This window comes from Pomacea canaliculata, linkage group LG7 (genome assembly GCF_003073045.1).
Source record: "Pomacea canaliculata isolate SZHN2017 linkage group LG7, ASM307304v1, whole genome shotgun sequence".
NCBI classification, from domain to species: domain Eukaryota; kingdom Metazoa; phylum Mollusca; class Gastropoda; order Architaenioglossa; family Ampullariidae; genus Pomacea; species Pomacea canaliculata.
In genome coordinates, this window is record NC_037596.1 from 23,715,215 (window position 1) to 23,739,263 (window position 24,049).

General features: G+C 45.9%; 1 protein-coding gene across 8 annotated transcripts in view; it reads left to right on the plus strand.

Moving 5' to 3' along the window:
- LOC112568014 (roundabout homolog 1-like) overlaps positions 1-24,049 on the plus strand; it is a 278,799-nt gene that overhangs the window by 160,265 nt on the left and 94,485 nt on the right. For all 8 annotated transcript variants that reach the window (XM_025244995.1, XM_025244993.1, XM_025244994.1 and 5 more), the window contains one exon: positions 16,256-16,350. The gene's annotated coding sequence lies outside the window, so the exon portion shown is untranslated. The remainder of the gene's footprint in view (positions 1-16,255; positions 16,351-24,049) is intronic.

The window sequence follows — 24,049 nt, forward strand, 5'->3', positions numbered from 1 at the left end:
GGATGAGAAGGAAGAGCGATCGAGCACCTGACCAGGTAGGTGCCAGGTAAGACAGATATGCCGGCCTGTCGTTGTCACCGTGTTTAATTAACCAGCAGACATTTTACCGGGAGTGTGTCGGAGCTGATAGGGGCAACGACTGTCAGGTCTGTGGGTGGGAGGAGAACTTCATTTTAGGATGTTCACACACACACACACGCATACACACACAAGCATAAACATCTACACACATATACAAATGTCGGCTATTTTTTTCTTTTGTGATCCTTCTTTGATTTGACTGCAGAACCTCCAAGAAAACTGTATCATCGTTCACTTTGATGCCTAGACCTCTCGTACCTTCGTCGAGACAGACGAGGAGTGGGAGGAGGAGGATGCGGAGGTGGTACTCAGCCGAACCGTAGGCTCCGCAAAGCGGGATAACCCATATCGCTGCGATTGTTTCCCTTTTACGCCGGAAACCAGAGAGCATCTGGCGAGGAGTTAATCGCCGGCAGTCCTCTTTCAAAAAGGAGACTGTACCGACTTGATGTGGCCTGCGTCGTAGCTGATCGCGGGAACTTTGTTTCAAAATACCAAAACAAACAACCGGGGTACTGGCGGGCAAATTAACCCCCTAACGGCTGTCGCACGCGAGTCGGTGTTTATTTGAGCACCACCAGGCAGCCTCTCTGGTCCAGCCAGGCGCCGCAACTACAAGGGTCAACGTACCGGGCGAAAAGAAACAAAACGGACGGACGGAAGTTTCCAGAACTTTGCTTGGCCTGTGCGATGGCTGACCATCATCTGTCTCCAATTGTCCCTCATTCTGGGAGTCTGTTCATAGGTTATGAACCCATCTGGCAGCCCTTGTTTACATCATCAAGTTCCTCGATGAGCAAGTTCAGCCTCGTTTCGAACTCATTCACGGCGGGGATTTGTTTGGCAATGTGGGCAGGTGGGGTTTCTTTCTTTGATGAGCCGCAAGCCCCCTACCCCTGTTGGAGGCAGGGTGGGGAGGAAAGGCGAGAAGTAATGTCAACTTGTTCTCAGCTCTGTCGGTCTGGCATCTCTCCTCCATCCTCGCAAGAGCACTGTAGGGAGGGCATCGTCTCGACTGCACCAAGTGCCAGACAAATTAGCAGCGGCGAGATCACAAAGCCATATTTCACCTTTCCTTTCTTTTGAAGTGAAACCGGACCACCGCAGATCGATCGGCAACGTTGTTCGACTGAAGGGGGGAGTAAATCCCCGGCCTTCCCCCCCGATTATTAATATTTTTATGAAAGCTGATCGCGGGCGTGCCGGTGCAAGCCAATCAAAAGCCAGCTCCACAGTCGTTGTATCTCAAGGACGATGGGATGCTGGTGGAGTTCTCAGACGCCTGTCGTGGATCGTCTTTGAAGTTGTGTCTGCTGAGATAATCGCGTGGTTGATTGTTTCCCCTTGCCTGTCTTGGCCAGGCACCAAGTGGCTGACTTGCAGCGTTATTAAAACCATCACTTGTCATATTCTAGGTTTTTTCTCACCGCCCTCTTCCTCCTTCGCCACTACATTTATCTCCATTTGGGAGATTACAGCCATTAATACAAACCTGCTTCCATTATAGCAGTGGTTCGGCAGAATGGAGGAATGTAACAAGATGGCCTAAAGGGAAATCTCTGTCGGCTGCTCGCATCCACATCCTGAAAGAAGTATGTCTGCCTTGAGGTCTGAGACCCGGAACTTGCAATTCTTATTGTAACAATGACAAAGCCAACGGGATTCTCTGAGTGGATTGAATGATCAATAGACGTTTGCTTAATTTACAAACCGTTAGAGTTTGAAGTATTTTTAGCTCACGCAGTGGTTGGAGGGCTTTTCGAAGATCAGACTGACGTCACCAGAGGTCAGAATCAGCAGACCTTGACCTGGATGACGGCGGCAAGGTTGTCGCTGTCGCTATGTTCATATTCCTCCACCACCCACGTGACCACACGCGGAGAGTCATTTCCTCACCTCGCCACTCGTCATCAGCCGCAAAGCGTGACGCGACGCCCGGGGGACAACTCTAGGGAGGGGAGAGAATTCTCAGCGTCTTGTTGTGAAGTTATTTCCAATCGAGGATGATGCTGTGGTCGGAAGCGAGGGAGACTCGGAGGATGTGATTTCCTCCGGCAGGGAGGGCTGCGGGGTGCGGGGATTCGGTTATCGGGGGCTCTTGTCACTTGTGTGGTAATCGTTCCCAGCGACTGGCAGGGTTGACTCCTTTGTCTGCTGGTGAAATATTAACAAACCCCGACTTTTACCCTCGAGTTCACGTCACATTCTCGTCCTGACCAGCTGGCAACCACCTGTGGTGTCAATGGTGGGTACAAAGCTTCGCTGTGTGTCAGCTCCGTCACAGTCCCGGAGGTCAAGGCAGTGTTCTTGCGTAACATCCACCCGAGTTTCTGTCCTCGGCCGCACGTTGACTGAGAGTCGTGGACCCCGGGGGTTTGTTTTTCCTCCGACTAGAAGATGATAAGACTGCTGAAACCTCTTTACTCCCGCCCTCCTTCACTCCCTTCTGACGTCAAGTGATTTTTGACCGGTGAGTTTGTCCATGCTAGCGTTGTAGTGGGGACGGGGTACAGTCTTTGTTATCGTGATCTCCTCCTCCTCCTCCTCCTCCTCCTCCTCATCATCATCATCATCATCACCGTCGTCGTCGTCGTCGTTTTTTTCATTAGTAGCAATCATTTAGCTCATCTTCATTGTGCTCTGTGAGAAGCCTTTTTTGTTTATTTATTTTCTTAATGCCTTTACATCACACCGTATTAATCGTGTACTCCGGGTGTATCGTGTGCACTCTGTTGTGTATAGGCCCGCTCTATCGATGCACTAGCACACACCGTCTTTGCCGCAATAAACGGGAGCAGAGCAAACAAAATGAAACCTCGTGGGGGTAGTGATGGAGGGGTCAGCAGGGATGGAGGGGTCAGTATTTTCTATGACCGCACAGCCTACCACCTCCCATCTCCACTTCACCCTGCCTCGGGTGTGCGATAATTTGTTGCGCCCCTTGATACTGTCCGCTTCAGTGGCCATAAACCATCCTGCCATCGCTGCGGTTGCTGATGTAGCACCTACTGGTCATCGCTCCTTGTCGCCGTCCATAAACCATCGGGACCAGCGGCAACCACCACCACCACCACCCGCCTATCCAGGTCTAGCAGACGGCTCCTGAAGTCACCCACAGATGGAGAATGAAAACATTAGCCGGGGTGAAGGGGTGTGATGTGTGTAATAACTATAATTATGTTGGACGTTGATTAGGCCAAGCAACCTCCCACGTTTCTTCTCCTTCTGTCTCGTGGCCACTATCTAATTGTCACCCCACCCTCGTTTCACGTCACCGAGGCTGAAGCTTGGAGTAAGGCGGAAGACGAGGGTTCGCCAAGTGTTAGGTCTGTGTGAGTAAAGGGTCTGATGCAAAATGACGTGACGTCGCCCCGGAAGTGACGCCTACCGGGTAATAGGTGCGTGTTTGTCTTGGAGTCAAGCGGTTGTGGGACACGACGGGGGTAGCTTTCTGGGGGTAGGGGGAGGTAGGGGATGGGTACTCCGGGTAGGTCTCTGGGTGCAAATCGCTTACGAGCAAGAACATTCGAGGTACCCGTACACTTCTGTCAGTCAAGGGTAGGTTGTTCGCAGGGAAGCTCGGAGATTCTTGCTGACGTGTTGCGGAGCTCAAGGCACCCGCAACTCCACGCACACACGCGCCAACACACGCCAACACACGCACGCACCACCCGGGGTCGGTCTCAGCTCGAGAGGTTACCTGCACCTCACGACCTTGTCTTGAACGTTTAGCATCATTAGCACGTGCCTGGTGCTTATTCCACAGAAGTTTTTACCTGTTCCCGTCTTGTTTGTTTTGAAAATGCGCGTGGAAGCTGTGGACTCACCTGAGACACAACCAAAGATGCTGCATCAATATTATTCAGTCCATGCCAGCTCAGAAATTTTGAACCGAAATCGTTCATAGTGGATTTACGGGTGCCACTTCATATATATAGACATAATGTAGTGAGAGTAGGGATGTTTATGTTTACATGAAAGTGTTCTGCGAGCACTAGACTACAAGTGAGATTCATGTAGATTGTAGAGTGTATATAAGATACGTGTAAGATAATCCATAGACTGTAAGACATCTGTAGACCGCATGTAATATATTTAGGAAATATATGCAAGGTATCTCAGTCCTGCAGATAAAATTTCTGGGTACTGTAATATGTCTGGGTACTCTACATAATATATCTGAATGTAAGGTATCAGGAGACTGTGACAACAATATTTCTCTTCCTCTTTCGCTTTCTGAGTTGGATGAAAATCCGAGAAGATTGGCCAACTACACTTTTATGTGTTGCTTCAGAAGTAACATGAACGTACTGTCTCCCTCTTGTAACTATTATTTGCCGAGACAGCTATTGATCCGAACTGCACAGTTAACAAAAATAAATAAATAAATAAAATATAATGTGCCGGAGGTGAAATTCGAACCCACAGCTACGATCTTAAATATTCTTGTTGTCAACCGCTGTCTGCTGCTGCACTGTTTTCTCCTGACTAAAGAAAACACTGAGATGTATGTATAAAGATGAAACAGAATGTTTTGTGTAAATATACAAAATCACTGAATATTGTTTTGTAGCAGTTCCATGTCAAAAATCCCAACAACCCTTTTCTTTTACATATTCTAATTTTCTCTTTTTAATTAATGCATTTGTTTTATATCAAAGTAGTGTTTCAGTTTTTTTTTCTTTTAGACCGAGGGCTAAATGTAAGAAAAAAACAACTTTGTTTTTACTGCTGTCCTCGTAAATAAAGTTTTGTCATTTGTCTCCCTGTCAGTACCTGACCCCTAAGGTCAATGCTGACGTTGTTATCAGTCAGTGCACGTGCATTCATATTTCTTCCTCTTGTAATATTTTATATGCACACGTGCACCAACATTTTCCATTTGTCCGTTATTTCCAGTTACATCTCCTTACTTCTATGTTTGAGTTCATCGCACCACTGGGCGCCAGTGTCATGTCTAGACATGTCCAACGTCTTTGACCATACCCGACAGTTTGCTGCTGTCACAGACGATTACCAAAAACATTTGATTCCTTCGGACCGAATTTTGTTTGTCTTTTTTGCTCCAAACTTGTGCCCGAGGCATGCATTATAATATTAATCTCAGGATGGAAACGGGGGGAAGCCATTTCAGTGGATTTATCGTTGAATCTATTGCACTTGACGTATGTGCCATAAATGTCTTCTTCCCCTCGACTGAACATTATTTTGCAATTAACCTTAATAGTTTTTTTTCCTCCCGCCAGACATGTTTCAGCAACCGGTGCTTCTGAATTATAAAACAGAATAAATGTATTACTGGGGTTGTCTCCAACGCACGTATCCAAGCAGAATAATCCTTATTTTTGTGTTTCCTTCTTTTCTTCGACAATGGAGGCTTTGAAAGGCAATTAAGAGGTGTTAATCGATCTGTCTTGTCATTAGCTGAGCTGTCAATCAACTGTGAGTTGTCTATCGGTTCTAATGTTATTTATTTCAATTTACATCTCAAAGCACGGTGACCTCGGCCCGGACAGGAAATGCAAGGAAGAGGTCACTTTGCCTCCCTTCTCTGCTCAATCAATCCCTTAAAAAAATGTAATCCATTATCAGGCTTCAGATGGCAGACAGCAGAATTGTTTAGCTGATTGTGTTGTGGGTTTTTTTTTTAAAAAAGCTCCTTCTATTTTTAAATTAAATGCATTATATTTTTGTCTGTGGTAAAGAGTAAGGAAAGGAAGAAAAAGCAAATAATTTAAAAGCAGCGAGAAGCAATTACACTCACCCTCTTTCGCTATATATATATATGTCCCTCTCTCACTACATACATATATTTCCCCTAACTCACTATAAATATATATTTCTATTTTTGTTTTGTGGCAAGCATCAAACCATCTACTCCTGCCTCATTTTTGTCTGTTATCTTCGAAGTATCACGTGTGGAAATAAACCCTCACGCTGAACCTGTTCGACACAAATAAACTTATTTAAAAAAGGAAAAAAGGAAGGATGGTGCTGGAGTGGTGGAATGAGGGAGGTAAAAATTACGAAGCCGTCGTCTACATTTTACTTACCGCAATCTCACCTTTCCGTCGATACCCCACAGCGACCTCTCCATGCCACCCCACCCATACCCGACCCCCGCTCACCCGGTTAATCGCCAAAGTGAGGACTGCGCGTGCGTGCAGCTCCACTGGGCGTGTCTGTGATTGTCATAGTCAGGCTTTCCACCCACAAACCACAATCCTGCCGATCTGTGATAAAATGCAATCTCCATCCTACCCAGGGGGTGGGGGAGAGAAATCATGTAGATATAGCGTGAGAGTGATCTCCCTTTGTGATCATGGGATGACATGTAAATCTTACGCGAGCTTAGTCTTGTCGATAACAAAAACAATGACGATGATGATGCACTTTTATTAGGAACTTTCCCCACCCTTGAACCGCGTGCTCACGAAGACTGAGTCACATTCCAAAAAAAGAAGAAAAGAAAAAAAAAAGCTGAGGCAGGGAAGATCAGAAGTAGCATTGCATTCTGTGGCGATGTGCTGGCTGGATAAATATAGAATTGTTCTCAAGGAAGGAAAGAAAGGATGGAAGGATAGCATATTGCACATTAAACGATCGGAGCGCTGCCGGGAAATAGAGAAGGAGGGTTAAGGGGAGTCAAGTCTTGTGTATCTAGCATTAGAGTGGTGTCCCTTATACGAGGGTTAGTCAAGTTTGTAGATTGACTGTAGTGTACAGCCATGATGGGAGGCAAGGTTACCTTGATGATGGTTCCCATCCTGGTAGTCCCTGACAGCCTGACAACAAAACCTTGTTGTTGGTTCGGAAGGAGTGAGTGGTGAACGTTGACGTGGATGGAAAGGCAGAGGATGCAGTCCTCGAGTAACAGCGCCACCTATCTTAAAGTTATTGCTCCTTTCTTTTCGTCATTTTGCTGCAAGTGATCTTTCGATTACATGTAGCCTGTTGCACAGCTGTGGGTTTATTTTTCTTGTCAACCTTCACTCCATCCAATTGAATGTTTTGCTAAAAAAAATCGTAAATACACATTTTCTGTCCCTTGTTTACTACTCCTAACCCACAAACAAGCTCTGTATACCCTCCCTGCCTTTCATGTCGCTTTAAGGTTCTTTTTGAACAGACGGCAGGTTTGGGGAATGGAGGGAGGGGAACTAAAGGGAAAATGTATGTTTGTGTCATAAGGGGCTGAGGGAATGAATTATTGATTGCTGTGGTCCCTCGTCCCCTCCTCCATCACCACATAAATAAAATATTGATGACCTTGAAGCGGGTCATGCCGAACCTTAAGCGCTGGAGATCAAAGTGCCGCGGCTAATGAGATGCAAAGGGAGGACAACACACGCGTGGAAGGAGAAGCATTTGATTACCATGTGATTACCACGGTTGGCACCAGCGGGCTTTCTGTAAGAACGACAACTGTAACGAGGTCGGGAGTGTTGCTCCAGTCTGCCGCTAGGGGTGGACCATGGTCTTTCTTCTCCTCTCGAATCGTCTTCATTCATTCTCTTTTTCTTCTCTTTTGTTCTCCCTTCTTTATCCTGTTCCCAACGCACAGTTAATACAAGTTCTGTGATCTGTAAGTTCTCTATAGGATCAGCCTCATATTTTACCAGCGGCAACAAATATAATTCACTTCTGGTGCTAACCTGTGAAATGATGTTACTCTGAAAGGGAAAAGGGAAAAATAATATTTTGCTGATTTGAGCGGAAAGCATAAATCCAATGAGAGGGCGAGAGATAAATGAAGAAATAATAAAATAAATGGAGAGAAATGATTGCATGCGTGCGTGTGATTGTGTTTTAAGGGAGAGCAGGAGTCGACAGCAAATATCTGTAAGTACGTGTTTGCCAAATTACACGCCGTGTACATATTCTTGCAACAACAACAACAACAACAACAAAAACAACAAGACTTCTTGTCTACATCGCAATATTTCAGTTTCCTGGACGAAGGACCTTCTAGATACAAAAATTCATTCTCATTACAATAGGTCATGAGTAACTGGGGTTCGAACTTTCTGTTCCAAATTCGTGAATGGAATTTAAAGTAAGAGCCTGGAGGTGTCGATGAAACGCACTGAGATATTTTGCACTCGCTGAAGTGGCCTCAGGGTGACGTCACGTTGGGATGACCCACTTCTCTCTCCCCCTGAAGTGACGTTGAACTCTCGGGTCACGGAAGGTGACACAGGAGACCCAACACATGACCAGAACGATCGAAGACGACGACGACGACGCTGTCCAATGACAACAGGGTGACTATGTCGACCCGCTTTTTGCTGGGTACACGTCACGCTAATGCAGTCGGTGGGAAGGAAGAACCTGTAACTCGGGTATTAGGACTGAGTGCACAGTTCTGTGGAGCTTAATTTACACCCGCTTCTCACGCCACCTCTCCCTGCAACGCACAGCTAATGGACACACAATGTTCCGTTATTAAATAATGATAAACTGTTTTCATTGTCCTAACAAGTGTGGATTTTTTTATTGATAAAAATATTTTTTAAATGCGAAAATGACACGCAATCACAATTTTATTCATCGTTTTCTAGATAATAATTCAAAAATTAATGACATTCGTAATCACGATTTTATTCACCTGTAAGTAATAATACAAAAGGTCTTAACCGCGATTAAACAAAGTTAAAGCAGGTGTGATTCAGATTCTAACAGACAGTCCTGAGGTTTCCCAACTTGATGAATACACTCGAGCTCGACTGGTCTCTGGCAGTATGTGTGTATGCACGTGCATGTGTGTTTGTTAGTCTGCCTGTCTCAAACCGTCAGTGGTTCCAGTGAGATAGGATCCGGTGATACCCCAACTGGGGAATGCGAGATAGCGGGTAACGATCATCCAGCGGGTAGTTTGCAACGATCGGTGTTGATGTCTAAATAGCAACAATTTATCCACCCACCCAGTCACAGGATACGAAATGTTTTGGAATCCCCTACCCTCCTGCCTTCTTCCCTTTTCATTCCCACCCCGCCACCTGTTATTAGAATACCGGACTGGTCAAGGGAGGAAGATTTCACTTATCAGTCGCCATCAGTTCGCTCGGTATGCACCGTCCACTGAGGGTCCTCCATCGCCTGGAGGAGACAAGAGTGAACATGGAGTTACATGGGTTCACAGGGGGTTAGGGACAGGGGGCACATGGGAAGTAGGTGATGAAGAAGCTGATGAACAGAGTGATAACAGATACCGATGCTCGGAGTCAGCCATGCCAGACAGAAAATCCTGTGACATCTGCCATGGCATGTCACGTGTCAATCGCCAGACATAGCTTGCACTCAACGCCCTGCTCCACGCTGACCGCGCACGTCAAACCTTCGTTTCCGCTTCCGCTCGAGTGGATAAGACGCCAGAGTGGAGTCCCTTTCAAACAAAAGAGGTAACACAACACTTTTCGACCCCTTCAGTGGTAACCAACTTGTTATAAAGAGTCCGGATCTTTGTTTTTCTTTCTGTTTTCTTGATTTTCTACCCTCCTTATCTGTACCACGCTCTGTCTTCACTGTCAGTGGATAGATGGTAAAAACACAACTCCCAATCAAGATAAACAAAAATAGTGAACGACGATGGCTTGTCTCCCCTATACGGGGAATTACCTCCCATTCCTCGTGTCTCCTTGACTCAAGACACTCCCCCCAACCCCATCACCACCACTCAACCCTTGCCTGTCAGACGGCCAAACAGTTGAGCCGTGACACTCATCACCTCCCGGCGGTGGAGGCTGGAGACGGGGGTGAGTGGGTGAATACAGGGGAAGATGTTTAAAAAAGGAACGTTTGTGTCACGTGGGCTTTTGATAACTGATGTAGTCGCTAAAGACGAACTAGCTAGAGGAGTTTCTATAGTCGCTTTATTTATTTATTTTTTTTCCTTCTCCCTGCTACTTGGACTCAGTTTAGTTCAAAGTGTAGTCAGTCATTAATCATTGGTCCCTGGTATCTGTCGTTGGGGTGAAGGATGTGGATAAAGGTGGCAGCTGACAGGGCCCGCCATTCCTGCCGTGTGGTATCTACCCCGCAACTACTCCAACATTTGGTCGCAACACACCAACCCCGCAATCTGTGACGAAGAGTTTCCCCCACCAGCTGTGACAAGCATTTGTCACAGTCGTTAATTTGCTTAACCGTCAGTCTTTCGCAGCTTTAATCTATGTGGTGTTAAAATCCTCCGTGTGCCCTCGGCTGATAAAAACGCCGACGAGGCCATCAGCATCAGCATCAGCCTCCCAGGCTGGAAGGTGGAGGAGGATGAGGAGGAGGAGGACTGTCGTTCGTGTGACTGAAGCTTTGTCCAAGCGAGAAGTCAGTCGGGAGGCTGTGGGGGTATTTTGACCTAATTAGCTCCCTTGCGCAACGACGGCGCAGACAGCCGCCAGAGGGCGTGTGTAGCGAAAACGAGTTAAGGGGCGCCACTCTGTCTACGCCGAATGCCCAGGGCACAGCTGTTTTTTTCCGCTGAATCGACCTGCAACAACAGGCCGGGGGGAGACTGAGGGGGGACCAATCGAAGGTAATGTCCTGTTGAGAGATTACAACCTCTCGCCATACTTAAACCCTGTTTATTTATTTATAATGGGTACTGAAAGGGATCAGTGGAATTAAAACTTTTGTTTACAATAAGTGTTCTTCAATAAATGTTCTTCACTAGATTGCTATTAATAATTTTAATTAATGATACAAACAGTTAATGAATGCCATTATCGTCATCTGGCGAAGAAATTGGTGATTTTTTTTTTTTGGCAGACATTTTGGGATGTTAACGACGCTCGTTGAATACAGGTTTGTGTGAAAGTAAGTGAGCAGTGCTCATTCTGCAACAGCTTAAGGTCTGGAGAGTTCGGAAATTTATTGTTTGAGGATGTAGACCAGGGCTTTGTCCATGCATCTCACTTTGAAGACAAGAAATGTGTCCTTTATTACTGGAGTCTGTTGAAGATGCAGGTCCTTGGTTCTCTCCATCTTAATTTGGAGTTCGACTGTTTTTGTCTCAATACTTTCTCCCACACACCTTCTTTCCTCCACCACCACCAACTTCATTTCTCACCTGTGTGACTCGTACAAACCTCAGCAGGTGCGCATACACTTTCAACATCGACCTCCAAGCGTAAAGACAGATGGCTTGAAGGCCCAAACCTTATTGCATATTTGTCTCTGTTCAGTTGATGCGTGAGGAAACGGATGGTTCATCAACATTCTCACTTCTCGGCATCTCAGGTTTCACCATTCATCGCCGGTCGCGTCTACACAATCATCTCGCGATCTTCCACGGACACAACGGGACAGTTGTTGTCCACTTTGGCTGGCCAGCTGGCCGGACACTTTGTAAACACATTACCTTCCTTTGATTGAAGTTTCCATTAGCTGGTGACACCCCTTAGAGACCGCCCGCCAGGTCACGTGGCTGCGCTTTTGTTACTTGGAGCCGTTGTTACAATAAAACTGCCCACCCGTCGGCGACCCGGCGCCCTTCCTTTGATTGACATCTCTGTGTCCGCAGGTGTGAACGTCGATGAGATTAATTTCGTTCCACGTCACTTCCGCCTGGATCGGCCTGTCGGTGGGCAGTCCGCGTGGCGCGGGCAAGCCACTGGCGTGGACTCCGGTGTTTACATAACCCCGCCGCCGTCTGACGACCACGATTCCGCTTGATGCGTCGCGCGGCATGGCGAAGCGGCGAAGAGAAAAAGCGGGGAGGATTGCGAAAGGGATATTGTTAATGGAAGGAAAGAAAATGCTGCTCAAGGGAGAGTGAATGAAAAGCAGTGCTTCGTCAACCGCGTCGTCGAGCGACTACCCTGCTGCCCCCTCTAGTGGTCAGGCGCCACCGAGGGTAGGAGGTGGAATAGATATTCAGTCACCTGCCAAGCGCGACCGAGTGTCACAGCTGATTGACATAAACGGGGAAGTGACGTCAGACAATGGGAAGCCGGTCGGCCGTGGACCATAACCGACCTGGCGAGGTGGCAACGATCATCAGATTTGACGAAAGGATCGGTGACAGCAAAATTTGGGGACTAGTCCTGACCGCGGATGTCCAGGGATACAGCTGGACCTGGTTACCACAATGCATCTTGTCTACCATCATTGTTGACAACTTTACAGAGGCTAGAGACTGGATTTTACTTTGGTGGCAAAAGCGACTGGTTGGCGTTGGCAAGATGCTGTTCTTAAAGATCGTTATTAATGATCGTCTCAGACATCGGCGATGAAAAGGTAAATATGTTCTTCGATTCCGTTCGTCTTACGGTGAAGCTATAAATACTACGATACACGATGCACCGATGAGACCTCGAGAGAATCATAACCAGAGCGGGTTCTGGCAATCGTAATCGTAAGAGTAGCGTATCGTAGTGACCGTTGGTGAGAAATGGCTTCCACCTGGAAATGATTTCGCACTGAGAGGAGATTGTTTCTAACATCTGCTTCTACTAATAAGCACACGAAGTACAGTGCAGTCTATTTACATCCCAGCAGCCACTGACTATCCATCATGATAAGCTCCAGCAGACTGTACCGCGCGGCCAAACAACACGCAAACCAAAGCGAGGCTTGTAATAACATAGCTTGCTTACGTCACGTTCCAAAATGGCGTCCTGATGCTCGTCGTGGCCCTGATAATGGGAAAAAACTATATTTCTGTCAACACGCATTTTAAAATGAATAATCGATAAAAGATCTCCTCCACTCGCAAAAAAATGTCTGAACGAAGCAACTAGGTCTAGAAGATTTTTTTTTTATTGCAGTCGCGGTCCTAGCAGGACGTCCATTCTGACATGACTAGCCCAGAGAGCATATTTGTCGCCATGGTAACCTCTGCCATCTTAGCACTTTGATGAAGAGCCAGATCACTGCATGCCAGCGGAACTCGCCGTGCACTTTTTCTAGTTAATTATTTTTGAGAGCAATCTTCCTTTTCTGAACTGCTTTTGACGGTTAAATCAATCCTCGACGAAATACTCTACCTCCTCACCTCAACTCTCCTCCCTTTATCCTCCCATCCCACACTCTTCAACGTCAGCGACTGTAATGGCTTACGAGAGTATACTCGGCAGAGCATGGATTTTACAATGGCCGGGACACACGCAGGTTTAATTAGTTCATCCTTTGTGAAACGTTTTGATGGAATAAGAAGAAAAAAAAAACTCCTGACATTTAGTAAACTTGATTTTAAGATCAGTTGATGTATTCTTTTCATTCACACAGGTGAACATTTGTGTGTGTATGTGAGGAGGTAACTATGGCAGAAGACAAAAATTATACACACTGATGAGAAGAGAAGACAGATCAACGAGAAAACGGACAAAGAAATAAACTGTGTCCACAGTCACACACATTTCTCTCTCATTCTCTCTCTCTATCCCACACACAAGGAGAGAAAAAGAAACAAGGGGTTGAGAAGAAAATGAAAAACAAAAACCTAATCGCGTTTACTCGCCTGTGGGCAAAGCATTCGGTACAGCTTCCCTGAGACACAAGCTCTCGTGTCGCTCTCGTAATCCCTCGACTATTGTCACGTGACGGTCCTAGCGAGGGTCAACGGGTACGTTGGAGTCCATTTTCTAGTCCGATCCAACTTTTTTTGGGGCATGCGTGCACGCTACGTGTCCTATCGGCATCTGCAATGCTGGATAAGCAGGCTACCCGTGAGTACTGTGTACCCTAAGGTGTCTGTGGTCTCGTCACAGGGTTAGGACAGGTGTGAATCCCTCCGTCCCTCGCCTCCCAACACTTGACGAGACTTGATTTCCCTTGAGACTACCGACCTTGAAACAATGTGAAGAAACGAATTAAAAAAAAAAAAAACAAACAAAAACATTTCGCTGGGTTTTCTGTTAGACAATCTGTGTCCTTACCCTTGTTTATTTTTCGAGCACGGAGGAGTATGGGTGTGGGGAGGGAAAGGGAGAATTCCCCATCCCCCTGGTGGTTTCACAGTGTGTTGCGGGAATTGGCATTCTCGCGTCAAAAAATTAAGTGCTGGGGGGAAAGCGGGGGATGGGGATGAGGGAGGAGGATAGCCGTGCACGTGCAGCGTAAGACGCACGTGCTAGACACTAATCATTGACAGATATCCCCTCCCTACCAGCTGCTTCATTCACTCACTCACATGTATAAACTGGTCTGACTGCAGCACGTAAAAGGGTTCGGATCTTATAGTATCTGCCGACAGAGACAACAAAAGATGCCATCGATGAGCTGTTACTGTTTTTCTTGTCTAACTACTTTGTAATTATTTCTTTGTGGAGGACACCGCCACGAAAGTTTGGGTCGTTAAATTCTACAGGTCAAGGGTTAATGATGAATGTTTTACGCCGAGCCAGCAACTAAGGGTTGCTAATGGTAAAAGCAGCTAGAGGTCTCATGCTCAGAAAGAGCAGCGTGCCCAAGACGAGATCTGAACCAGAACGCCACCAGTCCTGTATTGGTGATTGACAATAACGGTTGTATGACAGTAGTGAGATGTCAGAGTCCATTCCCCACCCTTTCACTCCTCTTAAGAATCAGATAATCATTCGACAGCAGAACAAATTGGAATATGTGTACACGGTATTCATTGGTATCGAACCTGAGCTTATCTCACCTTCAGGTTTGAACACCGTTATTTTAATCCCACCGCTGAGTTGTACGGTTCGATTGATCAACAGGTACACAACCTGTATAGCAATGTGACCTGTTGACACACCTGAAGGGCTCGAACCTCCCGTAAAGGTCGTAAAAATAACTGTCCTCATCAAGGTAATGTTAGGCTATGAGTGGGGAGTGGAGGCAGAACCCTTTCCGTCATCACACCTGGAGCCAGGTAGGCACAATCAACTCTCGTCGACGTGATGCAGGAAGTGGTACCTGGTAGAGACGATCAGTGTCAGGTCCTAGGCTAGTGCAGGGTGGGATACAGGGTTTTTTTTTTCTTGTGGACATTTGTGTACCCCTTACTCACGCATGAATAACTCAACCATCGTGCGTGTGTGTGGCTGCGTGTGTGGCAGCCAGAAACAGAGAGAGAGAACCACACTGAGTTTTGATGAAAACAATTATTTCTGTCTGCCGCAAGGAGGACGCGGCCAGACTAACTAGCAACTGCTCGTTTGTGCATCTCTGGCACGCTCTGCGTAGTTTCATTGCCGGTTTCCATGACAGCAAACTCGACAATAATGAATTATTTTTTCATTCTTGCACAAAAATCACACGGAGGTTAAAGAAACGTAAAATGATACGCCGTAAAACGCACATGCTGCAGAGATGAATGATAGGAAGGGGAGATAACCCAAGACACAGATTCCCCCCCACACACTTACCCCACCCTCTCGAGAAACCTTCACACTCTACCTTGATGTTCAGAGACGGATGGACAGGGTCACACTTTTTCGTTTTCATTGCATAAAAACAGTTTGAACAATAAAACCCTCGCGCAAATCTTAATGAAGCAAGAAAAAAGTTTACAGACGTGTTTGCGGATGATGGGATGTTTTGTGGATGCGAACCGACATTGCATGCTCGCTCACGCAGAAGACTTGCCAGCTGCAGCCGCGGGTCTGAAGACTCTGCATTCCAGAACTTTATTAATTTACTGAGTTTGTTGCCTTCCCTTCCCATTTTTTCTCTACCTCGTCTCATCCTTTCTCCCATCCGCCGTCTGGAAGAAATCTTGATTGAGGTGTGGGAACATGGGGGTACATACTTATTTTCTCTCTTTTCTCTTTCTTTCTCTCTCTCACTCACACACACAGACACGGCGGGGAGTGAAATATGTGAGCCAAGATTGCTATTAGCGAACCTGGAGGGGACGCAGTCGGGTTTTATGTTGTCATTAGTGGGTCTGGTGTTATCTGCCCTTGTTTGCCTGCCGAGCCAACTTCACTTCCAATTTTCCTGTAATGAAGACGAGTCCTGCAAAAGATTTGGTACATAAAACCGTACAGCAAAGGGAAGATAACTCCCAGCGTACTCGACTACCCTTCGTTTTGCTGCTTTTTTTTCTCTCCCCTTTTTTCCATATTTTTAAAGCTACCATCAGTCCCAGTTAACAAATATTAATGTGTTTTAGCTGGAATGGCTAGGGTTAAAAAACTTACTGACTTAAAATATATTTTAATGCTTTTGCTGTTTAAGATATATTTTCTTGGTCTTAGGTTTCAACACTTATATTTTGCAGATAAGCTTTGTCAGCTGCTGTGTATGGAGTTGTCTGCCGGTTAGAGTTACTACCACATACAACGAACGGAAGAACAGGACAAAATTGTGGAAGAGGTAAGTAAGAAGTTAGGAAACATTTTGGACAACCCATTTGATATACCTCTCTCTCTCTCGTCTCCGCTAAACGATAAATGGGGAGGGGAGAGTTATGGGCCCTTTAGTTTAAATTTTTCTTACATGTTGGACTCGAATTTCGCGGCGATGTAAGTATTTATGTCTCTTGTCAGTCTGATGCTGGAGTTATCAAGCAAAGACATCGTAGACACCTCGTTGTGATAGTCACAACCGCTCTTAGAGTCGTTTTTCAGTGCCAGGACCTCGGGGGCTGCTGCTTATTCTCTTGTGTGTGGAGGAGGACGTGTCCATACTGTCGTAGATCGAGAAGATAGAGCCTTCTCGGTGGAAGAATGAGATAATATATTGAATGGAAATGGATATTTTCTCGCTTAAATTGCTTTTTATTAAAAAAAAAAAAAAAAAGAAAGAACCCACACACATTTCGCGTAGAAATCTTTTTTTGTGGAGGTTGCAGGAACTGGCGGGTGGAAGAGGGCTTTCTTTAACAACCTCTTTGAGACAAACTGACTGGGCAGTAAAATTTTGGCAGAAAAAAATAGTTTATTCAAATTGTGATTTTCCGAGCTATCTTGATGGAGAAGTTGCGACCGAGACAATGCGAATGCATAGATGCGCGCGCACAGACAGAAAAGAACGAGTGTGGAAAGGGAGAAGGGGACATAACTTGACGCTGAATGATTGTAGTGCTCGGTGATCTGTCCCTGGTGGCATTACGAATCGTGAAAGGGAGGGGGAGAGGGTATTGCTGAATCATTTTCCCTCTTTCCCCACAATGAGATTTTCTTTGAGATACAAACTGCACGTGGAAGGACAACCCAATGTTCGTGCAACTCTTCACCAGACACGTGACCGTATCTCACCAACTAATGTGACACAGAGCATCGCACTACCTCACAACACCTCACATTACCATTTTCCCTGAGCTGCTTTGGCTTCAGGCATGTCTACTTATCCACTCACTTGTTCCGTGACTGGCTCTGACTGAGAGTTATCTCCCCTGGCAGCCCGCCTTCAGAGCCCCGCTGCATGAGATCATCATATGCGCGTTTTATGTAAACGCCCGTCAGACCAGGAGATAAAGCGTTGGTGGTCCAAGGTAATGACATGGTCCGCCGCTTGCCTCGCTGATGGATCTCGGAGACAATGATGCAATAATGTCTTCAAAGAACAGGCAAATGGCGCCTCGTAAAGAATATACAATAGTTTAAAAAAAGGGAGAGAGAGAGAAGGAGAATAAAAAATACCAGAAATGTCACTTAGATGAAAAAGATCTTTTTGTAAACTGTCGATGTGTGTGTTTGGGGGTGGGGAGAAGATGGGGAGAGGTGAAAGCGGGTAGAAGGCAATGATGCTGAATATCGTCTTACTGAACGACCCAACAGACAAAAAACGGATTGACAAAAATTGAGATAGCTAGACCGGGTGGATGTGAGGTTGTGAGAGAGAAAGAGAGAGTGAGGGAGCTGTAAGTTGATGTTTAGCAGTTGGCATCGATATCGGCGTGATCTCCGGCACTGCCACTGTTCATCTTGTGGTTCTTCTGCATGCTGGAAGGAAGTGTTAGTCGTGGGCGAGAGGCCATTAGGTGTCGTCTGCAAGCGTGGTGTCAGCCATTTGTCTGCGTCACACTAAGATGTCGAATATCTATGTAGTTGTTTTCCCCCTTACCCCGTAGAGACCAGGAGCGCTGGGTGCTTGCTTGGTGTCTGGGGTTTAGTAGCACCATCCTCCTCCTCCTCCACCTGGCGGCCAACCACGGACCGGAATGTGGTTAGCAAAGGGGAGAGAACCGTTCGCGATGGCCCACCACTCTTCGCATGCCTCTCCTGACATGCCCCTCTTGGCATGTCTGATTCTTTGGTGCTGGTAGAGTTCCTGCTGGAGACGGCAGGCGCCGCCACTGGGCAGAGTGACGCACGTGCGCCGAGCGGTGTAAACAGTTGTCTCCTCTTTCAGCTTGTGCCTGACACGCACATTCTGTACGAGGGTTAATTTGTCTGAGTGTATCCCTCCTACCTCTACCTCCTTTGCCTCCTGTTGTGCGCATGTGCAGCTTTGAAGTCTTTTTTTGTTTTACTTTACACATTTAAGTGAGAACTGAGGGGTTCGGATCTTGGCTCAAAACACTCGTATTTCTTAGAGGAGATGGAGTACTTTAGTTTTTTTTTCCAATTCAATCTCCTTGACCCCTTGCAGTGAGGGCTCACCAGTAGATGAATCACTTTTGTACAAAATAAACCAACAACCCTAGTTTTTAATGTGCTTTCTTTGTTTTTCACATCTCTGCTGTCTATGACACCCTTGGCTGTGAAGGCCTTGTCGCACGTTAACTCCCCTTTTAGATATCTGGTGCCCGGATGTGCACACAAGCGGGTGCCACCCCTCCTTCTTCCACCACCCTGACTCCTTCTCACTCTCGCGGGGTCTCGCGTGGTGGTGCGAGATGATCGCCACCTTGGGCCGGCTCCCACGGAGGCTCTGGGGCGACCCGACGCGTCCACAGCGCGCAGAGTTATCAGCCCCTTGCAGCGCCAAGCGATGGCTTGATAAATCTTTCCAGTTGCGCACGCGGAGCAGTTGCGACCGAACGTTTGATGCGGGATCCGGTTCGGATCTTGCGTGTGAAGAGAGTAGCCTCCCCATGGTGATTGTTGTTGGGAAGGGCGAGGGTTGGGGGAACCGATCGTTTGGTTTGCACCATGACGTACTCTCCCCTGCCAAGAGATCTGATTGGCTGAATCCATTTCAGAGAGAGAGAAGCTTAGTGGTGGTCTTTCTGCAGCAAGAATATTATTTTGTTTGTTTATTTGTTTTTGCTATGTTGCCAGCGTTAAGGTGCTGCAACACATTTCCTAGCAGTTGGTTTATTTTCACTTTTGACCTCTTACCTTTCCCTCGTGTTTTCCTCCCTCTGTACAGTCTCCTGCTTGCACCTCTGTGTTTCATGTAATTACAGGTGTGCTTTTTTGGAAGCAAATAGTGATGACTTGGGAGTGCATTCAGGTGGGAAAGGTCTCGGGCGCTTGTACCTGGGACACGGTGTGAGACGCGGTGCGAACAAATGTCAGCCGATGCACAGGTGTCGAGAAAATGTTAGGGAGGGGAGGGGGACAGGTGTGCATCAGTCCTGTAGAAACCCTAAATGTGCTTGTACTGCGTGCTCCGTGTAATGGGAAGATGTCTGACAAACAACCATCCAAATGTTCATCATACCTGCGACAAATAGTCTACACAAGTGCTCTTTCGGGCCAACAATATGTCTGAGCACTTTGGAAAAGGTGAGAGGCGGAAAGGGGACAGAACTGATTCCTTGGGAGAAGAGTAGAAAGTAAAATTTAAAATGTGTTTGATTATTGTTGGTTATAAACATTTTTTTTTTCAAATCGAGATATTAACATCTGCAAAGACTCGCATCCAGAGAAAGGCAAGCAGTTGAAAGGTCTTAGTGTGACGATCGCACCGAGTTAAAGATCAGGGAAGATGTGATGACATATTACTGTCTTTATTTTTAAGAAAATTAAATTCGCGGATCAGTTAAAGTTAATTTTACTTCGTGAGGATGTTTGATAAATATCGAACAATCTTCGAAGTTTGATGAAGACTCAACCTTACGTGAGTTTTTTGCTGTAAATAATCAGGTGGATCATTGTTCTCAATGTGACATTAAACGTATTTGTTTTTTTTTTCCCCTCGTCACTTGGACATTTGTTGACAAAGAGATCAAAGTTGAACAATAATAATAACTTTGATCAAGACGGAGCTGTTTATCAGACTACATGACTAGTCAATCATCGTAGTTGATGAATAAACAAATACGAGAGCTTTGAGGGCATGTTAATGAGGATGTTGACCAATTAGTAAGTCTACTCGTATGATGTTCGTCTTGTCTTCTTTAAAATATTCAACTGTGCCGCTCACACTTTGAATATCGCGAGCAAAAATAAACTTTTGCTGAAATGTTTCTAAGGATTAGCATCTTATGATGAGTCGGATTCACTCATTCGAAAATAATTCGAAAACAAGTTCGCATTCTTGTTGGCTTTTGATGTGCTTTCTCGTTGGTCGCCGCCTGACGGTTTGACGATCCAGACAGACATGTTGGTGGAAGATGGTACAAGCCACGTGTTCGCTGATTTATGGGATGGGTGGTGGGGGTGGTGAGGTCGAGTGTGGGGGGGAGTACATGCTTGCTGCTTTGTGCGGTTCACCTGCGCGCCTGTCTTCGTCCGCGCGCACAGGTACGGCGGGTCAGCCAAGCGTGACTGCAGGAGAGAAAAGGAATCATGGGTCGCCAGGAGAGGGCCTTGCACGGTAATTGAATAAACACAGATCCGGCGTTGATAACGAGGCTAGCAGCTGGACGTACAAAGCGAGGCGACCATCGGCGAGAAAGTGCGAACATCAGTCACAGACTCTCCGACCAGATTCCTCTCACCCTGCAACTGTAGCCGGTCATGTGTTGGTTTCCCAGAAGCCCCTCTTGCTACTGTTCTCCTTTTTCCTTTCCTCAACCATTCAGTGATGACTGCTGAGGAAGTGGTTTAACAACCCGGATGTGGTGGTAACTTCCGGTAGACGATTGCAGTTCTGTTAACAGTGGTGGCCAGAGACTTTACTGTGTACCGGGTGTTCACTTGCTGAGACGGACCATGGCTTGTCGTGTATGTACCCTTACTACAATCTGTTTATGTCAATATTTATCTAGGAGTAAGAGATGTATATTGGAAATGTATTTGTCAGCGGATTTTTTCCGACATTGATCACAGGTATTTATTTATTTTATAGAAACGGAACCGTTACGATATTTACTTCTGCGTCTCTTATACTACCATGGATGAAATATTAATCTTTATGCAGTTTTTAATTTTTTTTCCGCAGGGGGATGTCAGTTAAGTCCCCTTGTTACACGTGAAAGTGGGGGTCATTTTAGTTCGTGATGGAATGTCATAAACTCCTCCATCGCCTTGAGCACCGCAGGAACGAGAGAACCGAGATAGTCGGTACACCTTTGCTAATATCTCATTGTTCATCGTCCACAACATTCTCTTGTCTACACTTTTCCTGGGGATGTGGTGGGGGAGGGGACGGTCCAAGGGATTTTCCGTTACTTCATTCATAATCCAGGGGCTTAACCCTCTGTTGTCTTCGGAAGATACCGGACTTCTTGAACCTGATTCCCTAGTTCGCACCTGACCCCAAGATAATGAAACAAAGGGGTTGTAAATCCCTGCAGGGGTGACACTCGGCGAGGTGGTAGTATAAGGTTGCAAGGGAGGCGCTGAAACATCACTGAAGACAGAGATGGGAGTCTGTGGTCCTTGTTATTAGTATTCAGTTTTGTTTGCCCCGATGACAACTGTGATTAAAATGGTGGGGCTAAGTATTGGAGGGGGTCGGGATAGGCTTTAAAAGATATTACCTGGGGTGTTCGTTGTTCAGATTAACAACCCATGGCTGGGGTCACTGGGTGCAGATGAATTTGAAAGAATGCAACAAATGAAGACCTAATATATATATGTGTGTTTATCTCAAAGCTGTTTTACAGCTTTTCTGTTTTAGAGTAACATTGATGCTGATAATACGAGAATTTTTATTGTTTTTATTGTTAAACTAGTTTCTTTCTCTGAAAGGCAAAATTTCAAGGTAATCTGTAATCTGTGAAATATTAGTCACAAAATATTCTCTGTCGAATTCAAAACTTTCAAGGTTGACCAGTTCCGGTCATTCACCCTAACTTCTTTTCGGACAAATTATCGAGAGTGGTTCATTGTACCCAGTGATCCATAGACATTCCTACCCCTCCCATCCCATCCCATCCCATCCCCATGTCCGCAAATCACAGCCGATAAATGGAAGACATGTTTGATGACTGATTTCTGTAGGACAAACCTTTTGACTGAAGCATGTCTGGTTATTGCCCTCTTCATTTTTTTTTTTTCATTTTCTCGCTCTCTCAGCCTCGGAGGAGTTCATTCCCGGGGCTGTTACTTTTTTCTCTATCTTAGCTTGAGAGTATGCCCTCACTGATGAAATCAGCCCTCAGGGCACAGCATGAGGGTAGAGAGGTGGCAGGGACAGGAGAATTGATGTTTTCAGTCAGGTGTCGATTCGGGTCCCTCGTTCCGACCATTTCCCACCCTTTAAAAAAAAAAACTAGCGTTGTGTTGTGATTTGCACTCGAGACCACCCGTACAGTCCTCGTGTGGAGTATTTTAAGTTAAGTTTCGTTGACTGCTTCCTACAGAGCTGCAAGTGCACCCACCTGTTTGTGTGTGTTCGTGTGTGTCGGCGACTTTCGGGGGAAAGACTTGAATGATTCATTCAACAACCCCACCACCTCTTCCAACTCGCCCCTCTCATCTTTCTCCTGTTTGCACGGCTCGCTCGCTGCTTGTGTTTGAGTTCTTAGGTACGTGGCACTTTTAGCACCCTGGTGTTGTCAAATTTATTTTCTAAACATGTCCAGGGTTAGGCGACCGCACCACTATTTTGTGTAGTCTTCCCTGGACTTTTTTTTTCTTTTTCTTCCTTTTGCCTCGGTTTCAGTTTATGTCTGCGCAGCTCCACCCTCTTCCGCTAGTAATGGCTGAAGGACCTTTTTCACGCTATGTGGATGAAAATGTTGCTTCTTAACCAGGTTGTTAAAAAGAAAGAAAAAAAATGAAGAATCCTTCTGGCATTGTAAAAGAAAATTATAACCTCTTGGACCACAAAAAAGGCTAAATCAGAATCTCTTGAACTCAAACAGGTTCAAGTCATCATCACATCTGAAGTCTCTTTCCTTTCTCACGAGATCCCATGTTCTGTTCACAAGCGTCGATTAGAAAGAAAAAAAAAATTTTTTTTTAGGAAGATGGGGAAATCTAATCGGAATAGAATGAATAAGTTACCTTAACTCGAACTTTTATTTGTAAAAATAACATCCAAAGCCAAAATTTAAAGTTAAAAAAAAATGATTTAAAGGAGATTGACATGAGACTGACTTTTTGGTAATCAGATATATAGATAGATAACAGTGAGGAGAGATCAGAAGGTAGCTTTGGTACACTTGTTGGTCGGTCTTTGTTGTCGGTTAAATCTTCGTTACACATGTGTTAGCGTGTGTGTGTGTCTGTTCAAGAGGAGAAAAGCGCCTCTTAGGTGGTTCACCATTCATCACCTGGGTTGCAGCATCAACCAGGTAAATGTCTCCTAGCTTCTCCTCCTTCTCCTACATTCCCCACCCTCCATCAGACAGTTCATTCCCTTCGGTCATCGGCGAATTACGCAAGAGGCTATTTTTAGCTGCCCTCGCCGTCGCACGAGAGGAAAGTGAAAGAAATTCGAGAAAGCTCTGTTATCGCAACTGCGACTCGACTTTCTATAGAATAAAAATAATAAGCCAGGGCTGCTGGATTGTGTCTATAATATTTTGGACAGGTAAAACAAAGGGGAAGAAGTGTCACGGGGTCCGGGCGGTGCAGGGAAGACAAGTGAGATCGATAGACGTGGGATTGCCTCCCTTCTTTCCTGTCCTCACATCGATTTTTGCGAATGGACCCGAATAAAATGTAATCCATAAATTTAAATCTTGTGAAATGTAAAGGAAATTCGAAACCCTCGCTCAGAAGCTTGGTTGCCAGTGGAAGGCCTGGATTTTTCTAGATCCTGGGAAACAAAAATCGATTGCGCACAA